Source organism: Haemaphysalis longicornis, unplaced genomic scaffold, assembly GCF_048455015.1.
Source record: "Haemaphysalis longicornis isolate Haplotype H1 unplaced genomic scaffold, Haemaphysalis longicornis Haplotype H1 scaffold_7, whole genome shotgun sequence".
Classification (NCBI taxonomy): domain Eukaryota; kingdom Metazoa; phylum Arthropoda; class Arachnida; order Ixodida; family Ixodidae; genus Haemaphysalis; species Haemaphysalis longicornis.
This window is the reverse complement of record NW_027526422.1, coordinates 61177604-61200352: the sequence shown is the minus strand read 5'-3', so window position 1 is coordinate 61200352 and position 22749 is coordinate 61177604. Positions and strand designations below refer to the sequence as shown.

Here is a 22749-nt window from a genome sequence, read left to right as displayed (position 1 = left end):
TCGTCATTCAAGTTTCGACGAGCCGGGCCAGACGCCTCGCTTTCAACGCGCTTCAAACGCCGGCGGTTGCCAGCGGCACGTCGAGACTTGTTCAAGGACACAGAGGCCTCGCGATCTCAGCGGAGTCCTCCTCTCCCCTCTCTCGGACTCAACGTGCGCCGAGGCTACCGACGACTCACGAACTCTGGAAAGAGCGTTGTGTGTGTCTGTGACGTTCGTGGCGTGCTGCCGCTTGTTGGCGTTTTGACCGTTACGGCTTTTGGGTATAAATAGAAGCCGCCCAAGCTGCCCAAGCGCTGTAACCCATTCCTGTTTGGGTAGCGAATCCATGCTGTCGCTCTGCTCGAGTCCTGTATTGTAACCTCGCCCGTCGGGGCATTGTTTTTTTGGCTTCGGCTCACCTCTCGCTATGAAGTAAACAGTTATGTTAGCCTACGGCTTCTGGACTTCTTCACGGCTGCAACAGCGGCTGGCCGCTCGCATCATACACGCTACCACTCGTACACTCTAAGAAGACGGGGAGTGCTGGGCACTCTGTCTAGGAGTAAAAACTTTTGTCCCATATTTCACTCCCTTTGGCAGCATTGGGCGACTCTTCCGAGGAGTAGCGCGTGGCGGCCAAACGAGAGGCGAAACACTCCTCGTGGGATTTACTTGCTGCTGTCGAAGCGGAGTACTCGAACCCTGTGTGGGAATTGCTATGCCATGTACAAGGCAGCGTTCCGTCACTCCCTTTAGGCGTGAATAAGCTCTATTGGTTTCGGCGTTCCCGGATACTGCAGACGGGTCCTACTACTCTCTCTTGTAAAGCATCTCGTTACGCCTCAAGAGCGTTCTGCTATTCCCCGCGAGACAGCGTGTTTTCGCTCCGCCTGCTACTAGCCCCCCCCCTCCCCCCCCCCCCATCCCCATCCCCCCAGTTACAAGCAAACAAAACAGGACAAGCCATTTTGAAACATGGAAAAGAAAAAACAAGGTCAGACTTTATTTTTCAAAAAAAAAAAAATACAACAATCGGTTCATTCTGCAATTTCACACAAAAAGCAATTTATTTTGAATTAAAATATCACAGCATAAAAACGGTTCTTACTCCACATGCACACAGGAGACGTAACGCCTATTGAGGATACATCCAAGAAAAATTCACAAATAAAAATGCAGCAAAGCAATTGATAACACTGAAATACAAACATTAAATTAAGTCAATAAAATGACATTAACACCCACAAATAAAAAGGTACTGGCATTAGCACGAAAACGTCAGTAGAAATACAGCAGTGGGAAAATAGTTAACAGTATTAACATAAAACAAAGTGGCCTTAGTACATCAGTGTGCTTCACATGGACTGGAAAGCCAGCTCTTATTTAGGACACATCAAAAACATTTACAAATAAATTTTGCGAAACAAAAATCTTGGACTAAAACTATTCAGCGTGGATTACTATTAGCGCATTACAAGGTGCAATCAACACAAAGATACAAAGCCACTGACACGGGAACTTTGCAACAGATATATGTTGGTGGGACAATAGGAAACCACCGGAAACATTCCCACTGGGTTTTTTAGGCGGGTGGTTCTCAAATGAGGATGCGCTAGTAAGATTTAAAAAAGGCATAACTTGCTATTAAAACAAACACGTTCTAGCTGAATGCTTCATAATGTTGGTGGCGGCCTTCAGAACAGCACCGACCAGGGCACCGTGCTTGAGCCGAAGTAACGTCTACAGAAGCAAGGTGCGCTTCCCCTTTGAAAACAGACAGCAGCAATGGGAACTCATCCACGATGTCCAAGGATGTGAGCAGAAGTGTCTTGAATGCGACGGCCACTCGTGCTGACGCCTCGGGGATCTCGTTCTCTCTCAGGAAAAAAAAAATCTTCGGGCAAGTACCGTCTTCCCGTGGTTCCTGCATAGGAAGAAAGAGGGGGACAGCAAAGATAAGTTCTACAATGAAAAAAAATTGACGAGTTTGACGACGTGATAGATTAGTTTTTGCGCCGAGAGAACGCATTGAACCCGTATTGGAATGCAATACTGCTTGGCGCAGTCATGCGAATGTGCGGTGACCTTGGATGCAGCCACGCTCATTGTGCCACTTGGCCAATGTCATGTCAGACAGCGCGCCCTACAGCTGTCTGCCTACGCAATGCGCCCCAAACCCATTAGTGCTTACGTGTCCGCAGCTTCTATTGTTTACCCCGCTATCGTTCCCGGTATAAAAACATTTAACAAAATTTAAGTAAAGAGAACTCTTTTTGTAACGTTATAATCCCTGATTAATTTGCATAGGATTTTGCCCTCAGCCGACTGCAACGTACGGCCCATTATACGTTCACAAGTACAGCGTGTAAAAGTTGCTATGGGGCATATAGCTACTGTTTTCTTCATTCTCGAGTACGCTTCGTTGCATGCACGCTGCAGATCGCAACACCTGATGAGAACCAATAGGCTCGTTATTGAAGGATCAGAACGCTCGAACATTAAACCACACGCAGCGACGGCGACAACCGACGCGAAAAAAGTACCGTAATGGGTACAACAAACACTATGGGCGACAGCGACAAACGAAAAAAAAAAAAATAATAATGCATTGCTGCCAATGCCATTCGTCGTCGTTGCTGCCGCTCGCTCGTGGGCTGCTTCTGGCCGGTATAAGCCGGCGACGGCGACGGCCCGTCGCCTGCCGCAGTTGCCGCCGTCAGCGGCCTGTGTAAAAAATTTTTGTCTGTGTCGCCCACAATACCTGTTTGCCGTACCCAATGAGTGAGTTTTCTCGCGTCGCTCATCGGCTTAGACGCATGTAGTTACCCCTTAACAGTCCCATCTCCGGCCAGCCTGCCCTCAAAACGCAAAAAACCTAAACCCTGTCAGGACAGCATTTCAGTCTGCTGCTGTACGCGCGGCGGTCACTAAAATTATTGTAATTTTAGTGACTGCCACGCGCTAGACGCGCTCCTATCACTCAGCCTATTGGACGAAATTCTTTGGAGCCGCGCAGGCCACAGCTACTGCACGGCAGCCACTCTAAACCTAGCCGCCGAGCTCAGAGTACAAATCAAAACGCAAAAAACCTATCTGGACAGGATTTCAGTCTGCTGCAGTACGCGCGGCGGTAACTAAAATCATTGTAATTTTAGTGACTGCCACGCGCTAGACGCGCTCCTATTACTCAGCCTATTGTACGAAATTTTTTGGAGCCGCGCAGGTAGCCACAGCTACTGCCAACGCCTAGGAGGCGTTGCTACTGCACGGCAGCCACTCTAACCCTAGCCGCCGAGCTAAGAGTACAAATCAAAACGCAAAAACCCTGTCAGGACAGGATTTCAGTCTGCTGCAGCACGCGCGGCGGTAACTAAAATCATTGTAACTTTAGTGACTTCTACGCGCTAGACGCGCTCCTATCACTCAGCCTATTGTACGAAATTCTTTGGAGCTGCGCAGGTAGCCACAGCTACTGCACGGCAGCCACTCTAACCCTAGCCGCCGAGTTAAGAATACAGGGTAGCGCTGCGACTACTCGCGCGACCGTGCTTCTTACCTGCGAAAACATTCGGCTAGGATACCAACACTTCACGAATCAAAGGGATTGAAACAATGCAAGACTCGACGCTGTTTGCACACGGGTACAAAAGCCGCCCTTCAAATCTAAGCAACGGTCAAAATGAGTGACGAAAACATTAGGGTTAGCCGCTTCCGCGGACCGAAGCTAGAGAGCAACTCTCCTTCGCTAAATACACAAGATAAGAATACCAGGTTAACTAATGGCTTACCTCCACTTCCAGCCAGCATTTCTTCGTCCGGTAGATAAATCCATGGTTGTCATCCCAAGATCCCAAGCTTAAGGCGCGAAGCCTGCAAAGGCAGCGACTGCACACCGGCTGGTCCGGCGGCTTGCGCGCGCATTGCTACACAGTGCATATAGTTCCGGTATCGGCCTCTGCGCCGCCGCAGCTGTGATGTCCGTCCGAAATAAAAACTAGTTCCACGCATGCACGCACGCACGAACGAACTAATATACGGCTTGCTTACGTGTTCGTGATCTAACGCTGACGCACAGGCATGCAAGCAGTTAGCGAGCACACGTCACACTGCGTTCAAGCAAGTATGACGATAAGGGCAGGTCAAACTTCCCATGTTGAGCAAGCCGTCTCCGAAGCTTCGGATAATTCTCGCGCCGAGAATGCTGGCGCCGAGAAGGCGAAAACGAAAACAGACACCGGCAGCCTGCCGAGGGGCCAAGCCCGGACCACGAAACACCTGAAACCGCCACCGTCGCAGCGAACGCGGCGGGATGTTTATACCCATGTTTATACCAACGAGTGAGAGCCTGGGGCGTGTCACGTGTGTGTGCTGTTCGCCGAGGAGAGTCGCCCCACGCCTGCGCACTGCGTGAGACGTTTTCTCCCCGTGCTCTTCTGTCCTGATCCACTGTAACCTCAGTTTTCTCAATAATTATACCTTTAATTCTCCAAACCTAGTTTCTCCTATTCGATGGGAGCACGCGTCGTACTGTGTTCAAGCAAGCATGACGATAAGGGCAGGTCGAACTTCCCATGTTGGATGAAGCGTCTGTTTGAAAGTCCACTTCGTGCGTAGCACATGGTTTACAAAGCGCAGCCCTGTGTTCCGCGCTGGCGGGACATCACGGTCTGGCGCGATCAGTCGTCGCTCGCCCGGTTCTTGCGGGTGCACCGCCTGTGTCGGTTTTCACCGTAGACGCGAGATCGCGTGGCGGAAAATCCGCCGTGGTAGTACGCCGTATATTCGTCGGGCTGAGCTACGGAGACGCGGCGTCCACCGCCGCGCCGCCGCCGCTGGGATGCCCTCAGTGTAATCGGCGTAATCGCTGAAATCGGCGCGCAGTATTCTTTCCTCCGTGGTGCGCACCTTTTATGATGCATAGTCTGACAACTTTTTAAATGTCGATAACTAAGCCATTACAGAGGAAAAAACAAAACAAAGAAACGAAACCAAATCGAGACATGCGTTTTTCTAGTTTTGTTAAACTTGCTCCATTCATGTCACTGAACGCTGCGAGCAATCGTTACATGAATTCATATTCTTGCACGTTTAGAACGTGCGACGGAAGTACTCGGGCGCTTTTTACACAACTGCTTTATATAATATATACGTATGCAAATAAAACATCGCTGATGAGTTGGTGTGCGTAAATGGTAGGAGTGCCTCTCCATGCTTACTTCCGCACTTGACAAGAATGAAATTGCAATTTTACTCTTCGTACTGGAGAGAGGACACGATGTGCAGCTTTACTCTTCACTGGTGCGGGAGCGGAACTGGGGCTGCACTCCGCCGCGCACGAGAAGAGTACGCTGTCAGTTTTGCTCTTCCTCCTCATGGGAGCGAACATTACATCCAACTCCCCGCAGCTTTCGAGGGGAGCGCGCCAACGCTTGCAGGAGTACAATGACTGTTGGACTCTTCAACTACTCCCCCGATTTCTTAGAGTGTAGGTCGGACGCCACGGAGCTCGGATCGGGTGCCCCCACTCGGTCGCAACAAACGTGAACTAAATTCCTCTACACCTGCCGCTCAGCATCATTTGACTATGAATTTCACGTTTTGTGCCAAACAGTAAGCTTCCTTTTCAAGCAAAAGATCTAAGTAAAAACTACCCGTGTAAAAAAGAATAAGCATTGTTGGGTAATCAGGTAATTTTAGCTCAGCGTTGGTACTCTGGCGCCATCTCTTGTTGGCTGCGAGCACGTGGACTAAGGCACACCCGAAATACTTTTTTTGTATACGCCTCGAGCGCTGCCTGTAGGGGCGCCACTGAAATCCCCCTAGCGGCCCGTTGCGAAAGCAGTCGCGGGAGTCGCCGGCCCGCTCACCACTGTCGCCGTTGCTTTTGAGGCACGTTCGTGACTGATATTTTCCGCTTGTATTCATCGGAAATACAGTCACTCTGTTCGCAAATGTAGTGTATTTACGAGAGTGGAAATGCTTCTGACGCGATCTTACTGTGGTACATTCGGTCCGCAGAAGCGCCAGGTTTGTGTCACAAGTCGGCATCACGAAACCGGCATATATGCATGGAGCTGACTGTAATTCAACTGCCCTGAAATTTACTGCATTCGTTCAGATGCTCATGCTACGGCTATACACTGCGATTCAAATTGGTTTCGTGTGCTTTCATAATCTAGCGAAGCACGCATACCTGACAGCCCGCCAGTTACGCTTCATTACTCGGATAGTGATCACTACACTGAAAAAGCCAATGTGGCATAAATTTCACGGACATTTTACGCAATAAGTACGATGAATAATGCAAAATTACATGCGGGAGTCAGCACAAAGAATTTACGGCTGGGTCGTCTTGTCGCGAGGTCAGCTTTCCCAAACAGTCATCAGTTCCGTATATCCTCCGCTTATATCCGAGGCCGTGACTAAACGCTTCTTTGAAACATATGGCACAGGGAGCCTACAGAATTTAGCACAAAAGTGAAATCTGAGGGCCTTATCAGATACCATACTCTTCCAACGACACCTTTAATCGCTTGTGAACTTCCTTACTGTTTACTTCAAAAAATGTCTCCGCCAGGTGATCAGCTGTTCGTTAAAGTAAAAAACAAAGTAAAGGTGAACGCTCAGCTTCTGTGTGATTACTAAAATGGTCATTCCTTGATTTCGCTCCGCCTTTGTACACAACGATATATAGTTTAACTCCCCCCTCCTCCCCCTCCCTGTCTTGGGAAAATATCAGTGCATTTCGCATCTAGTTGGTCTAGTGAGTTCAACCTTGCTTAAGGTAAGACGAACGTCTCTAGGATTTCCGAAGCTGCACTGTTTTTTTTTCTCATCCCGCACGAGCTATTACATTCCGGACTTGGCAGATTATTTATTTTTCCGTGGTTTCATTAACTCTCCTTGGTCCATGCTGCAGGCGGGAGTGGGCACATGTTTAACGACCCACAGACTGGGATTATACTTAACATGTTCGTGTGGCCTCTATTTCTCTAAAGGCACAAGTCATTGTCAGGTATTAGGTAATCACTTCCCCGAATGATATTTTTCTACTACGTATACATTCAAAACAAGGCCGAATTTGTTATCCGCGCTGCAAAACGAAACCAACCTCTCACTGTGCCAATGTTAGGTCTAAACGAGGCGTCAATAGAATTCACTTGCGCCTGAGATATTCGGAGGTGACAGTGGTGATATGCCGCTGCCGTCGCCGACGCCCGTAAGAGCGGCGAAGCGCGCAATACCGCGTCCCCGGTTAGCTCTTGTTGGCGTTCGAGCACTCTAATCAGGACGCAGCTCTTTCTTGAAGTACCCTAAACGTACTATTTGCTTACAGACATCACCATACAAGATGTTTAGGGCGCGGAAAGGCAAAAAGAAGCAAAAGAGATCCAAAACATTGCATGAGCCGCATTCAGCTGCGCAGCGGACCATAGAGTTAATCCCGTAAGTGCCGTAAGCGCCGCGGAGAAGTGGCGGCAGGCGGCGCAGCGATCGCGAAGCTCGAGGCGTATATTGCGCAGCTCTTTAGCCGCCGCCGCTTCACGCTTTACTAGCTCTGCCTCATGGAGTGTTCTTTCCTATATATGCTCACTCCTGTTTTAGAGACGATAGTCTTTCTTGGGCTACTTAAACCCAGAAATTTTGGTCTGTCTGTATGTCTGTATGTCTGTCTGTCTGTCCGTCTGTCTGTCTGTGACCCGATTCAGCCACCCGGCCAAAGCAAAACAATGCCTGCGCAATAGTCTTATATAGTCACAGCTAAATCTACCCGTCTATGTCCGGTGGAATGCTCATACTTGTCAACATTGTTGAAGAAGAACAAGACATTACGCAAATATGAGACAACAAATCAATACAGAAGTGATATTTGCAGTGTTCCTTTATAAAAAAATCAAACATGCTTGAATTTGCGAAATTAAATACTTCATCAACTGCAGAAAAAGAATTCACTCCGCCGTCGCCTGCTGTCGCTCGCGCCACTATAGCTTCTGGGGCCATTTTAAGAAATCAACCGGCAACAGTTACGCAAGGTTCCACTAGGTAGGTTCCACGTTCTGCTTGCAACGCACGTGGAGTAGGGAAACGCGGTTCTATAAACGCTGAAGTAGGGCGCCTTGATTAACGCGCGTCTTCGCCGTACGGCAGCGTTCGCATCGAGACACCCGGTTTGGAGCAGTGGAACGCGGGAAATTTAAAATGTTTTAAGCAAACCTTTGGCGTCTTTACCTTGGGAGGAGCGCGACGCAAGAGGAACAACATGAGAGGTGAGCGGGAAAGCGAAGGGAGGCATTTACTTCGCAAAAGCCGATAAAGACTATCGTCTTTTGATGGCATTTGCAACGAAAAGAGCAGATACGCGGCCAATTTTTATGAGCTGTATTCGAAGCGGTCTTGGATGCTTGTGGCTTGCAGGAACACGACTGCGGATATTTGGACATAAATCGCACGAAGTGTTAAGAAAACTTCTTAAAAAACAGTTATAAATGACCCGAAGTCCGGTTACTGACATTATTTTTCTTTTTTACTCCACGACTCCTAAAATTCCCTCCATACATTAAAGATTCCCTTTTTCCCTTTTGGCCAAAATTACAGACGAAAATTCCCCGAAAAAGGGAAAATTCCTTGCACGGAACATCACTGCCTGGCGCTAGTTAGTAACTTAGTAACAATTCCTTTACTGCGACATAGTATTTACGTCTCTTTCACAGCTTTTGTTTTAAAGCAAAGCTTGCGATGTCTTACTTTTATAGTTTGATGTCGCGCCAAAACGCACTGTAGGCAATCTAACTTGACACGCCGTATTTCGCAACATGTTGATGAAAATAAGCCAAGGCACACCAAGCGCCTCAATAAAAACAACGCTCCCCGTGGCCAGAATCGACCCTGGGTCTCTCGCGTTTTGAAGCCGACGCCTATTTGACTCGCCATTCCGACACGGTCGAAGCAGTTTTGATTTTACATAGGGCTGTGTCTAGAGTGCCGTCCGACGGTATGATAAGCACTCCACTATATCGACGTCCACTGGTGTTTTGAAAAAAAAAAAAAAAATCCGCGTCTGGCACTACGTCGCTCTACCTGACGAAAATCAAGCTTACCTAATCTAAACTGACATAAAATGATCCAAAGAACAGAGCGCAATCTGTCCAAACACCAAAAACTAATCTAAGCCATGAACATTATAGTTAATTTAAAGATGAAAAAAAAAAAGAGGCAAGAGGCTGTTTCGAACGACGGACCATGGCATGAAGAATCGAAAACGCAACCCCTACAGCACACCGACTTTTCTCTTTATTACATGGGAGAATACGCCCAGACGTGGCAGTACGAGGAATGCATGGTCAAGCAAACAAAAGAATACACTGGAGTTATGAGAAACACATATACGTCAAAATTCAGGCAAACCCACACAAGCGTTTAAAAGAGGGAACCAGTCAGGTGGTTGGTCGAGCGAACTACACACTATGTACAAATGGCACAGTTTCGCGGAAATATGACTTAATTGATCTTGGTGGCTGAGCATGCCTATCACATAAGTGGCATCGCCACAGACTGTACAAACCGATCAACACAAACATGTCATAAAGCGGCCCACTAGGACAGTCGAATGGCAAAAATCGGATAGAGAAAGGCGTAATATCCATGTCTTTTCTGAGCGTTCGCTGTAAAATGTCCAAGAAAAACACAGCATCTCTACCGTTTACAAAACAGTGATCAATTGTCTCTGGTCGAGAACAGAGCCGACAGTCTGTCGACCAAGCTATAAACAGACTCTGGTCTTTCATCCAAGTCTTAACAGGGAGCATTCCAGTGTGTAATTTAAAGAAACATGTTTTAACCCCTGGCGGAACACACATTTTACACGCTTTATTGAGGACATCCTTTATTGAGACGGAACACGATATAAAGGTGTGGGAAAAAGCCCACAAACCAGGGCATCGGAAATAGACTCGCGCGAAGCAGTAAATATGTACTCAAGGCTAAACCCCGCGGGCTTCGGGCTGCTTCCACAGACAGCGAAGACACCACAATATCAGGGAGAAAATGTGCAAGACGTATTGGAGGTACAGCTTTAAAAAATTCCCCCGCATTTCCCCGAGGGGGAGAATGTGAAAGTGCGAATGCACGGTTGTCGGCCCGCTTGCGGCCCGCTTGCGGCGCTTGCGCTCGGCCCCCGCAGCCCACCGCCTCGCCGCCTTCTCTTCCATCTCTTCCATCGGGTTTGTAGTATCACGTGTACACCACGCAGTTATCAAGCCGCTATAACGCCACTGAGTCGCCAACGCACGCCGCTGACGACGTAGTTTGAATGCGTTAAAGATATAAGGCGCGTCACTAACGCTGATATCACGTCGCGTCCGTGGCTTGGTCGGTAGAGCGTCGCGCTGCGGCCGCAAAGTCCGCGGATCGAAACCTGGCGCCGGATGTGCGGACGCCGACGCCGACGCCGCCGCCGCCGACGCCGGCGGTGGATGGTTTGGGGTCGCTAATAAAGTGCATTGGATGTTGAACATCTCGAAAGTAGGATAAACGAGAAAGAAGCTGTCAAGCAAAAAGGTGAACACGCCCAAGTCCCTCTCGCACAACCGGAAGAAAAAGGTTATCGCGACGCAGTGGCTCATTACACGAACACCAAATGAAGGTTGCAAAAATACTGTGAAAAGCCTGTATCCTGAGTCGAGAGCAATGTAACACCTGTAGGACATAAAGAAATCGGGTCACAAGACACGTGTTACACACCCGAACACGAGAAAAGAGGGACAGCTGCCGTTCCCGCCAGTCATCCACTTCGCGCTGTACCTTCACCGCCTGCTCCGACCAATGCGAGTCAGTATAGCGAAATTGCGAGAGGGGTACTCCTAAATACGTTAGGTCACTATTCCAATTGATTCCGACAAAACAATCGGGTGTCGTTCCCCCTTCTCCCAACCAAAATCCACAGCTTTTATCGAAACTCAGGGCCGCACCTGAAACCTCACAAAATTCTTGTGTAATGGCAAGAGCATTCTGCACGCTTGACTTGTCAGTACAAAATAAAGCAACATCATCGGCATATTCTAAGATTTTCACTTCGAAGGACGATAGCGGTGAGTCTGTAATGACAGGAAATATTCTTCCCGTTCACGAGGTTGAGATGGTGCATAAACGACAAGAAACCTCCATGACTGGCCCGCGATCATACGATTAGGCGTCCCTCCCGATCAGTGTATACAAATTCTACACCGCACTGGAGGCGCTTGTTCAGAAAGAACATGCACCCAGCAGATAATCCTTTCGCGTGGCTAACGCACACTTCGTACTCTGATTGAAAAGGAGCTAGAGCTTCCGCAGTCCCTTCATCCGACTCACCGAGGCTGTCCACGAATATTGACGGGTGTGCTTTGTTTTGGTCGTATTTGAGAGATTTGAGCAGTGGTAACGCTTGTTTCTTACGCACCGACCTTGGCGACGAAGACAATTATGCTAGTACTACACGAGATGTAACCACAGGTCTCTTTTTTGAGCCAAGAAAATCTATCGCACATCCCTGGTTTCCCCTGCGCAAGCCACGGTAGCCACGAATGGAATGGAACGCGCCGCTAGAATTGTGGCTTACTCGTCACGCACCAACCTTGCAGACAAGCCACATTATGCTAACACTGCAATCGATGTAGTCAGAGCTCCCTTATTGAACTCACAAAAAGCTATCGCAAATCCCCTATCTTCTCGGTGAAAGCCAAACAAGCCACAAACGGATGAGCGCTTGCGAACAGAAAAAAGCTTAGCCGATTACAAGAAGTTAAAAAATATATTGATTGTTTTCTGCTGAAAGGAATGACCCCAAACCAAGAGGAGGACAGGAAGCCCAGGTCGATGGCGAGCATAACATCGGTGCTGCTCGCCAGATATCGGCATCGACCTTGGTGCCGCTGCCTCGATGCACCGATCTGTGGCGATTCCATGCACGGATCGATGCATGGCCTTGGTAGCGGGAGGAGATTCCTCCCGCTACCAAGGCTTTACCTATAATACAAGAGATGCGAATGACGCGGGTACCTTTCGGGAGTCCGTTTCTGCTGTATGCATCTTTGCAATACCACCTCACTCACGTCGACAGCAACTACCAGGAAACCGCTGAAAGGCTGCGGAGAACCTTCTATGCGGACGATTTAGTTTTAAATGCAGAGCATTTCAGTAACTCACGATGTCACCCGCGTTGTCCCGTCGTAGTCCGCACCCCTCCCCCTACACTATATAAAAGAAAATACTATCCGGCGCCAGGTTTCGATCCCTCAACCCTGCGGGCGGAATGCAATGTGCATGGTGCTCTACCGACTGCGCCACAAAGCCGACACAGAACGGGACGCTATGAACGCGCCTTATATTATTGACTCATTCAAATTACTGCTGACGAGCGCTCTCTCGTCAGCAGTTGCCACAAGTGCAACTACATTAACGTAACGCAAACTACTTAACGTCGTGCGTCCCCGGAAATGCTCTGCATTTGATCGTGCCCCTCGCGAGGGGGATGTTTATACAGGAACTCCTACTTCCAGCGGACTCCTGGCGCCCTCTTTCTGCCATTGTAGAGACTATGAGGCGGTCTTCGAAGGGCGCCAAATTTGAATTCTACAAAATTGATTTTTTAGATGCGACTGCATCTCGTTCACTCGCCTTGTCCCTGCATCCTCCCCCATCGTGGTTGGTCCGCAAGAAGCATGGCCAAAAGAAAACGCGAGGTCGCGAAGACCAAAGTGAAATTACAGACGTTCTTTTTGAAGCGAAAAACCGAGATGAGTTAGTGGTTTTGGCATGTCAGACCGTACGACAGACCGAGCCTCTTTTCGATAAGCACAGTCATTGGAGACGAGCGGTAAGAATAACCGGCTGGGTTAGAAAATTTCTCAACAACTGCCGCGAGCCGGCGAACCGTCAAACACAAGAAGGTCTCACCGTTGACGAGTTCAAAGAGGGCGAAACTACCTGGATTAGGATTGCTCAACGTACAGTGTTTGGCAACGCGTTGGCTGCGTGTCCGTGGGAAAGCCCGTCGACAGGACACCCGCCATCCGCGACCTCCATCCTTTCGTCGACAATAACGGCATAATGCGTATCAGAACCCGCTTAGCTAACGCCGCGGTTTCAGAAGATGAACGATGCTCGATACTGGTATACCTGGAGATCACCGCTCTACCCACCTCATCGTTGACGACACTCACTGGCAACTTCTACACAGCGGAGTAAGCGATACTCTCGTGAAATCCGCGAGAGGTTCTGGGTGGTTAGATGTCGACAATGTGTGAAAAAAGTACTCGCACGTTGCAAAGTGTGAGCCCGTTTCAGACTGCAACCTGCTAGAGCTCCAGTCGCGCCCTTGCCGCGGGACCGCGTCACCAGAGCCCACCCATTTCAAGTCATCGGCGTCGACTTCGCAGGACCAGTGTTTGTTAGAGGGACCAGCAAAGTGAAAGCGTACATTGTCTAGTTTACGTGTGCGGTAGTGCGGGCGGTGCACTTAGAACTATGCAGTGACATGACTGTGAGCGTATTTTTGATGTCTTTTCGGCGATTTGTTTCACGACGTGGGCTGCCAAATGTCATTTATTCTGAGAATGCCCTGACTAGTGTCACTAAATAAGCTACGCTTAAGAGTACCGCCACTTCGTGCACCCGGAATCGTCTGGGGGCCATTTTGTTTCTGGCTTGCAGTGTTGCCATCTCTCCCAACGAAACCGCCGCCGGTTGAGACGGGCAGAGTGCGACCGGCCGCTCCAGCGTCCGCGCAGCAGACAGAGAGAAAGGAGAGGCGCCCAGAAACAAAATTGCTGCGCCCATATGTAAGCAAACATCACGTGGTGCCGACCGGCCAATGGGAATCCTTGCGGCACATGACAATGAAAGATAAGAGTGCCGATACTCTAAAAGCCTTTAGTGATGCTAGCCCTGACTTTTCGCGCCGCCAGTCGAGATATGAAGGTACTTTACGGAGCGTTGCGGGATGTTCAAGTGCAAAACTTCTGTGCCACGAACCACATTAAGTGGAAATTTATAGCTGAGCGCGCCCCGTGGTGGGGTGGATTTTGGGAACGCCTGATCCGGACACTTAAGAACTGCTTAAGGAAAACATTAGGCAAAAACAGCTTCAACTTTGAGCAGCTCACTACCATACTTTCTGAGGTAGAAGCCGTGGTAAATTCCAGACCTTTAACGTACCTTTCGGCAGATACTTCAGAGAAGGAAGTGCTCATCCCTTCACATTTTTTTACGTGGTAGGCGAATCGTCACTCTTTCGCAGACGAACGACTCTCAAGAGTTTATTGGCCGCAAAGAAACTTTGAGACTGCGGAGACGCCAGGCGGCGAAAGGTCAATGATTTCTGGAAACGCTGGCACAAAGATTATCTCTTAACTCTAAGATGTGGTGGTAATCAGGGAAGGTAAAACTCCTGTTATGTCTTGGAAACTTGGGAAAAATCAGCGAAGTGCACTTAGGAAAAGATGGTCACGTCAGAGCCTGCAAAGTTCAGTTATCCGGTGGTCGAGCAGTGACTAGACCTGTGCAACTGTTGTGCCCTTTGGAACTGTGCGAATGATTATTTGGTGGGCGCGGAGGATGTTGCGGATTTGTAATTTACCGCCAACGTGGTGATGATGATAGAGGCGCCGAGGAGGAAGTGGACCGCTTGCACGCCCGAGGACTGCGAGGAGCACGCGCATGAGTTCGGAACGCTGCGTTTGGACTACTGTGCACGGCGATAGTCCACGGCACCAAGACCGTGCCGTGGACTATCGCCATGCACGGCACGGAAGGAATCGCCATGCTTTTTTGGCGACGCGCGCTGACGAGCGTCGATGCGGGACGACGTCGACGCGTGAAAACGCCGAAAGTACGCTGCATGTGGTTTAAATGTGCAGTATCCTTTGCTGACTGCCCAAATGAGTTAGGTATGACGCTAAAGCACAAACTAGGGCTCACAGGGTTCTGCCTTTTACGGAACACTGGCTTCGTTATAAGCGACACTTCTTTAAAAGCGGCGGGGACCATAAAACTCATTAAATAAAACGAGGTTTCGAATAAAGCGCTGTCGTCATAACGATGGTTTACCGTATTACATTATGAACTCGCGGCGGTGGCTCATTGACTGAGGCGTTCTGTTTTAGCACGAGGTCATGAAGCGGGCCAAGTGGCCTTGCGAATCAGTCGTTGGAGGCTGAACAGGGGTTCGTTTTGAATAGTTTAGAACAAGTGCTTTCGGGCGTAAACTTCGAGTGCAAATTTTGTCTTTGCAGCCTGCAATCATTCAAGGAAATGTAGGTCTGTGCTTAGCGGCGATCCGGTAGGCTAGGTCATGTTCATTAGTTTTGCTGTGTGTCCAGAATGAAATTTTTTTAAAGGCATCAAACAATTTTTTTCTGACGCCGCACAGAGTATACTATTTAGTAGGAATATTGTTGGTGTAAACAGAATTACAGTGAACTAGAATATTTTCGTAACAGAATGCTGGCTTTAAATTTCTTTAAACACTGCGTTAAAATCGCAAAAAAAATGTATTTGGGAGCCTCTAATGTCCTCAGGCATTCTTCGCCGCCGCGTGCAAAGTCAATCCGTCAAGTGCAAAGCGGGCGGCGCAGCCTCAGGCGTTTCGTTCCCCGTTTCTCAAGTTCAACGCGATGATTCGACATGGTGGGGGCCCTCGAAAGTCGGAAGCCGCGGAGGGGGTGGCGGGAACTTTCGCGCCGTCTTCCCACTAATCTGTGGTAAAAAAAAAAGAGAAAAAAAAAACGAAAGGGAGGTGGGGAAGGAGGAGGGCTAACACTTTCTAACAATCAGCTTGACCCACTACGAGAACTTGTCGGGGGAGACCGAGAGAGGAGGCGTCATCTTTCCAACCGTGCGGACAGCCTTCGACGACAGCCCAGTTTTTAGAGAGCCCGGCCAAGCGGCGACGTGCGCGGCTTCGACATGCAATCCCAGGAACACAGGGCCTTCCGCGCCATGCTGCTGCGTGTGATTCGGATGACAGCGGATGCGGTAATGGCGTCCAAGAAGCGACAACGACGGAATAGGAAGCGCCTTCGTCGCTACACTTTGCCGCTGCCCACCGTCCTCGAAGAGCCGTCTCTTCTCGATGAAAGCTCCGTCGCCTACCTGTGCGCACCCCCAGTGGCTTCCTCCGAGGCGCGGTCGCTCGACTGCAGCGTCACCATTTCGCACCAAGACAGTGCTGCGCTGTCTGATCGGAGCAAGAAGTGCAACAGGATGTCCGGGTCCTCCTTGCGGTGCCTGTTTGTGGCACTGGCCCTGTTCTCCTCCGTCGCCCTGCTGGTCCTTGCGGCCGATGGCGACACGTTCAGCGTGGACAGCTTCGTGGGCAGCTGCTGGGGCCCCTTGGTGTTCGCCGCTGCCATTGTCATCGCGGTGGCCGCTGTGCTGTGCGCGGTGAATGTTAATGCCCCAACACCTTCTCCTGCTGGAACTCTCAAGCACGTCTGACAACGCATGTGCAGCCTAAACCGGTTAATGCGTCCCCACCTGGCGTGGTCTTTTAGTGCTTCGGCCAGTGATTGCACGGGATCAGGACATTTCGGTGCAGGACGTTTCGGTGCATGGACATTTCGGTGTACGGGATGTCCCAGGCAAGTCTAGGACATTTCGGTGGAGGACATTTCGGGGCAGGACGTTTCGATACACGGACATTTCGGTGTACGGATGTTTCGGTGCGCAAACTTTCCGGCAAACGAATTATCTGGTGCTTACTGGTTTTAAACAGCTATACTATATTTCCGCTTGACGTCGGTTATGGAGCACAACAACATACTGCAGTGCTTGCGGATTTACATTGATTTCATATTAGATTTTTGCCAGTTATTTGTATAAATAGGGCATTTCTTTATTCCTGTTTAACACCTCGTTCAGGAAACACCTGTTATGCAGCCAACTAATTAAATCCTTTCGCAGACCTTTTTGTTTACGACAAGACTTTATAATGTAAATTCGTACATCTTTACCGCATGCGCATCAGCTAAGGAATACAGCCGGTGTTTTCGATGCATTTGGCAAGCAATTTTCTCTAAATAAAAGGCACACTTCCGTTATCGCAAGAAAGCATCTTTACAAAAATTATGTTGCCCCCGAAAATGCAGAAAATCTTATTGAATGTTTCATGTGGGCAGTGCTGTGAGGCTAAACCAAACATGCAAATATTTGAGGACAGCTGGAGCTTCTATCTCTCTTAACTCATAAAGCGTATATGGATAGTGCGTAAAAATACCAGTCACTCCTGTGTTCAAGCAAAGCGCGATGTCACTTGCCTTAACCCCAAGCACAGAAAACGCGAACGAAAGGGTCCGCTGTTTTCCAAGCTAAGTCAGTTTTTTTTTTTGTTTTGCTTTTTTGTGCGCCGCGGGATGAGGGGCCTTTGAATATCTGTAAAAGTGCGTATACACATGCTTGTGGTGTCGCAAATTAGTATGATCGTCATTCAGCGGAACCAATGGGTAATTGTGTTGGCCAAATTTATTACGAGTCGGGCCCACACAACATAGAATGAAGGTAAACATTTGGCTGCAATCTCTCTGGTTGGGCGGTTACAAATGAAAAGGTATAATTACACTGCAGACAACGGTACAATAAATGAAGAAACAGACTTTTCACAACCTAAGGTATGACTGGCGCCAGGCTTCTGTGGCGTCTGATATAGCCTTTCAATGCGTTACGTATCTCACAAACCCCTCTGTGCAGAGTGCAGCCCGTGCGTGTACACAAAGATGAGAGTTCCAAGGTAGCGATTACAGTAGAAGTTCGCTAAATGTTTCACCACTCAAGTAGAAGCCTCTTCCTCCAGTTTTGTTTCATTCTCGAAGATCGCCATCCCGACGAAGTCGATTCTCTGGCCGGCTGCCTGGCAGCACCATGAGCTAACCCAATCTCTTTTGTACGACGAACAAGCTTGCTCTGCATCCTTCCGCGCGTCGCTGGGACTGCGCCCCTCTCCAGGAATCGCTCCTTCTTCGCCCCGGTGGCCCCATCGACAATTAATTCTTGAAGCCCGGTATATTAACACGCCGAACATTGTTGGGCGCAGGCGTCTCCTCGCCTTCTTCCGTTATAATAGGAAGACAATTTTAATCCGCTGGTGTGACGAGAGCTGCAACAGTTGTCTTTCAGCTTTCGGCGTCCGCTTTGCACATTGGAAAAGCCTAAATGCCCCCCCCCCCCCCCCCCCCAACCCGGCCAATCTCCTTAGCAGTGCCACTGTAAGTGCGATCGCTGATTATTTTAAGTAGAACCTACACCGAATGCAAGGACGACGGTGGTGATGTTGAAAATCACGAAAGGGTAATTAAACACGTGCTTTCATTAAAAGCCAGCTTGGGGTCTTTCCTTTTCATTTTTTCGTCACGGTTGAGTGGTCGAGGAAGGAGAGTTCAAAATGGGCTATAAGCAAACGCATCAATTGAAATCAAAGCGCTTCAGTACCACCATACCTGCCAACTCTTCCGAATTTTCCGTAAATTGTCCGAATTTTGACCTGTCTTTTGATTTTACGAATCGTACCAGAATTTATACGAATTTTTGAAAAAATGGAACCATCTCTTTAACCGACACTGTGGTAGCTGCGCCGCCACGAGAAAACAATACGTAGTGTTGTTATCACCATCTACGAAGCTGTGATTTCTGTCGTCTTCTCGGGGTGGGCTACGCATCCATATCCAGAACTCACTGCTACCTCGGCAAGCCTGCTTCTAGCATGTTGTTCACGGGCCGGTTACGAATTTCGTGTTCATGGCGCTCTTTGTATGACTGCTGCGTCCTGTGCAGTAAGACCCGTGGTACGACCACGGTAGTTGCTTTGCTGTGCAATGGCGGGCTCGAACCCGCGAAAGCACTACCAAGTGTTCTCAAAATCGTACATATCCGAATTTGCTGCCCTTCCCAATGGAGTTGCTGCTCATTGCTCTTCAACACTGACGGTTTTCACGTATGGTTCGGAAAACGTGAGAACGCGTGTCAGAAAACGTGAATCCTTTTAGACTTAAAAATTAGTGTGCTGCCCACCACTTCCCCCAGTCCTCAGATATTCTGAATTTCCGTGTCACCAGGTTGGCAGGTATGGTACCACTGAGAATAAAGGATTGGGGTTGTCCATTTGTATAATAACATTTTAAAAAGGTTGAACGAAAGTAATATTTGAAAGCACACAACTCTCGAACGTTAAAGTCATATCGTCTGACGAAATTAAAATATTAAAACTGAATAATTAAAAGAATTCCTGGCACATTCTGTGCAACGATTGGTCCGCATCGAGACGTCCGGCACCGAAAAGTCCATGGACCGAAACGTCTGTGCACCGAAATGTCCGCACCGAAACGTCCTGCACCAGAATGTCCTACACCGAAATGTCCGGATCCCGTCCTAGGCAACCTTTTTAAAACAGTTTAGGTTTAATATTGTAATTTCGTCAGTTGATATGATTTAAGTTCGAGAGTTGTTTGCGCAGCCGTGCGTGGAAACGTACGCTAAACCGATGCGGAGGGCAGCGTGTAAAACCACATTTCGGTAGTAGATGTTAAAAATTAACGTTGTTAATTTACTTCCGTTGAACCTTTTGCTTTATTTTGACATTCATGCGAACAATCCTAATATTTTGAGTGTTACCGAAGCGCTTTGATTTCACTTCAGCCAACGCTGCAAGACGCTGCTGCTTTTAGTCCATTCCGATCTCTCCTTCCACCGCAACCCCCCCACACACACACCTTTTTTTTCCCGCCAAACCACCGGGAAAAAAAGAAAAAAAGGAAACAAGCTAGCTTAAGCGCGTGTGCATCCCCTTTAAATTATTATACCAATCTAGTCTTCATTGAATTCAGTGTCGGTTTTGCTTAAAAGCTGACCAACGACCGCACTTACAGTGGCGTTACTAAAGAGAGGGGGAGGAGGGCTGAGCACCACCTGCTACCAGCCCCCTTGGTAAAGAGAGGGGGGTGTCACTTGTTTTTTTCCACTGTGTAAACTGCATGTCGAAAACTTGAGGATGACTACCGCAGCCCTCGTGAAACCAGCCTCTGCAATTTTTTTCTTGTAATAGAAGAAAGCGAGGTATGTCTGGGGTGTCCATGATATGCGCGGCAAGAAGAACGTTTCCGGGAGAGGGGCGCCGTCGGTATAAACGCGACGCGCGAAAGGGTGTAGCCAGTAAGCTTGCTGCGGGTGGCTTTTTGAGAGAGGTTGTGTGAGCATGGTGAACGTATAGCTTTTTCTTGCATCAATGCGGTGACGCTTCGGAGGCCTGTAAGGTTTTCAGGGGAAACAGAAAATTATGTGAGTGAAAAATAAATGTGGGGGAGATTGAAACCTAAAGAGGAGGGTGGGCAGGGGGTGGGTGGAGGCTGGGATAAAGAATTAAAATGAGATGAAAGTACGCGTGCAAACATAAAGCCGTAATACGGGAATGAGTGGTATTTGTACGCACAACCCGTACGAGCTTTATCAGCTGTTTCCAAAAAGGGTAGTTCTTCCTCCACGACAATATCCTATATACTTGTCTGTAAAAGAACTAGCGACAACAGTGTTTGCAAATTCATTTTAGCGTGACAGCGCAGCCTACATAACTTTTCATAAGATGTTCTGCAGTTTTAAGGGCAGCCGAATGTTTGTAAAGCTGCTTTGTTTAGATAGTGAAAGTGTGCCTTTAATTTAGAGAAAACTAAATAAAATGCATTACATCATCGTAAACACTGGCTAATCGTCTTAACTGATTTGCGTGCCACAAAAAGGAGCGAATATAAATTAACGCCTTGCCGTAAATTAAAAAAAAAACATATGCGAAAGAATTCAATCACTTGGCTGCATAACAGGTCTTCTCTGAATAAGGTAGCAAACTAAAATATACAAATGTTTAATTTCTAACAATAACTGGTAAGAATCAAACACGGCATCAGTGCAAAGATGCAATCACTGCGCTAGCTTTTGTTCATCTCTCACGTTATGCGGAAATAAAAATATAACGGTTGTTTCAAACAAGCAAGCACCGCTGCGTCCGTGGACCGAAATGTCCTGCGCCGAAATACTGCACCGGTATTTCCCGTCCCTCACGAACAGTCTGTATATACCAAGGAGGTTAAAAAAATTAATTTTTTTTAACCTCCTTGGTATATACCAAGGAGGTTAACCTCCTTGGTATATACGCGCCCCAGTAAACACTAGTTCTCGCACGCATGACTCGGCCTGTGTTTGCAAGCTTGGTTACGACGCCTTTGTGAGCCCTGTTCAGGTCGTAACGTTGCCATGGCTGCGTACTCACTCCTCCTGGGGAGCTGCGTGCATGAAAGAAATTCGCGAAAACGCAACTTGGATGATAATAGTCGTCATTTTTTAGCCTGAGTGAGTCATGTATGCGGTAGTTGAGAAGTGTTTGCTAGAAACGTTTACTTAACGAACAGCCTACACTCATGCCCCTCAACGTAATTACTCAATATACCATCCCCGCCATTTGCGCTGCATTCACACTTATTCTTGTTACTGTTTGTCACCCTGTCTGAAAAATAAAACGGCAGGGTGGCCATAATAAACTTTAGCTATGCATTCATCTGCACGACGAAAAGGCAGACTTAGTACAGCCAGCGATTGCCGCTATGTCATGAAGCTATTCTTCAAGGTACAACGACGAACTGGTCAAGTCTGGGTGTTAACATGCCTGTGAAACACTTGGGCTGTAGTAGCACCATTGCGAGATGTCTCTAAGCAGACTTTTCACGGATTTATACAGTATATACGGGTGGTTACTATCTTCCCAACCAGTTGAGCAAATGTCTCTTTATTGAAGAAATGCCTGTTTTATCAAACTCCAGTTTATAAAACCACGTACGTCAGTTTTATCGAAATCGAGGTATTGTTTCTTTCATAACCTCTTTCAGTGCTTTGATTTGTTTAACCTGCACTCCTCTAACCCAGTCCATAGATGTTTTCACTTGATCATGTCTCCGCGTAAATGACCAAGCCTCTCATTCATAGCCACAAAAAAAAAAAAAAAGAGAGAAAGCAAACGTAAATGAAAATGGTGATGAAATTGAAAGGACACATTAGTGGGCAGTGAAGGGCACTCGTCATTACCGTGGAGAGAATGAACCACACTGCCTTCCACACGACAATGGACCTTTTTTCCAGTAGCGCTCTGCGCATGCGATGCTCTCGCTACAAGCGACCGATCCGCCATTCTTGGGGGGCAAAATGTAAACTAAACGACGCCATATTGGATTACCCAGTGGTTGAACGCCGAGCCATTTAAGTGCTGCTCTGTTTTCTGAGCCCTAAAAGCGGTGGGTAGGCGCTGCGGCTGCCATGGAAAACTTTTTCTGCCACCAAAACCATGCGTGGCGCCTGGGACGGCTTCCTCAGCTGCACAGGGCAGGCGGAAAGAAAGGGGGCGTGTTCTTTTATAATCCCCCAAGTGTGATTTCGGCGGCCACCGCAAGACGGCTCCCCTACTGGAAAAAGGTCCATTGTTCTACAAATTTAATCGGCGTGGTGTATGCGGTGATAGACTCTGAACCGTCTACATCAATAGCAACTGCGAAATATGGTGGTGTTCGTTCCACGATCCAACATTAGTGCTTGCGCGCTCACTACATCGTAAGGAGTTCTCAGGCGTCCTAACACCTTTTCCTTCGACGAGAAAGTGTGCACATGTCCGGGGTGAATACCGCTATGTTAGTGCCATATTATACAAACCCTGCGAGACTCTTAGAGCAAGCTCACTTATCAAAAATGGTGACACATGCAAGCTGT

General features: G+C 48.3%; 1 protein-coding gene and 1 long non-coding RNA gene across 3 annotated transcripts in view; one reads left to right on the top strand and one right to left on the bottom strand.

Annotated features, from left to right (window-relative positions):
* LOC144145793 (cyclin N-terminal domain-containing protein 1-like) overlaps nt 1–22749 on the top strand; it is a 134260-nt gene that overhangs the window by 67186 nt on the left and 44325 nt on the right. The gene's annotated exons all lie outside the window — the stretch shown is intronic.
* On the bottom strand, nt 1440–4326 carry LOC144144369 (uncharacterized). Its single transcript, XR_013317231.1, has 2 exons — nt 3771–4326; nt 1440–1906 (listed from the first exon to the last, which is right to left on the bottom strand). It is a non-coding gene; the product is annotated as an uncharacterized LOC144144369 (long non-coding RNA).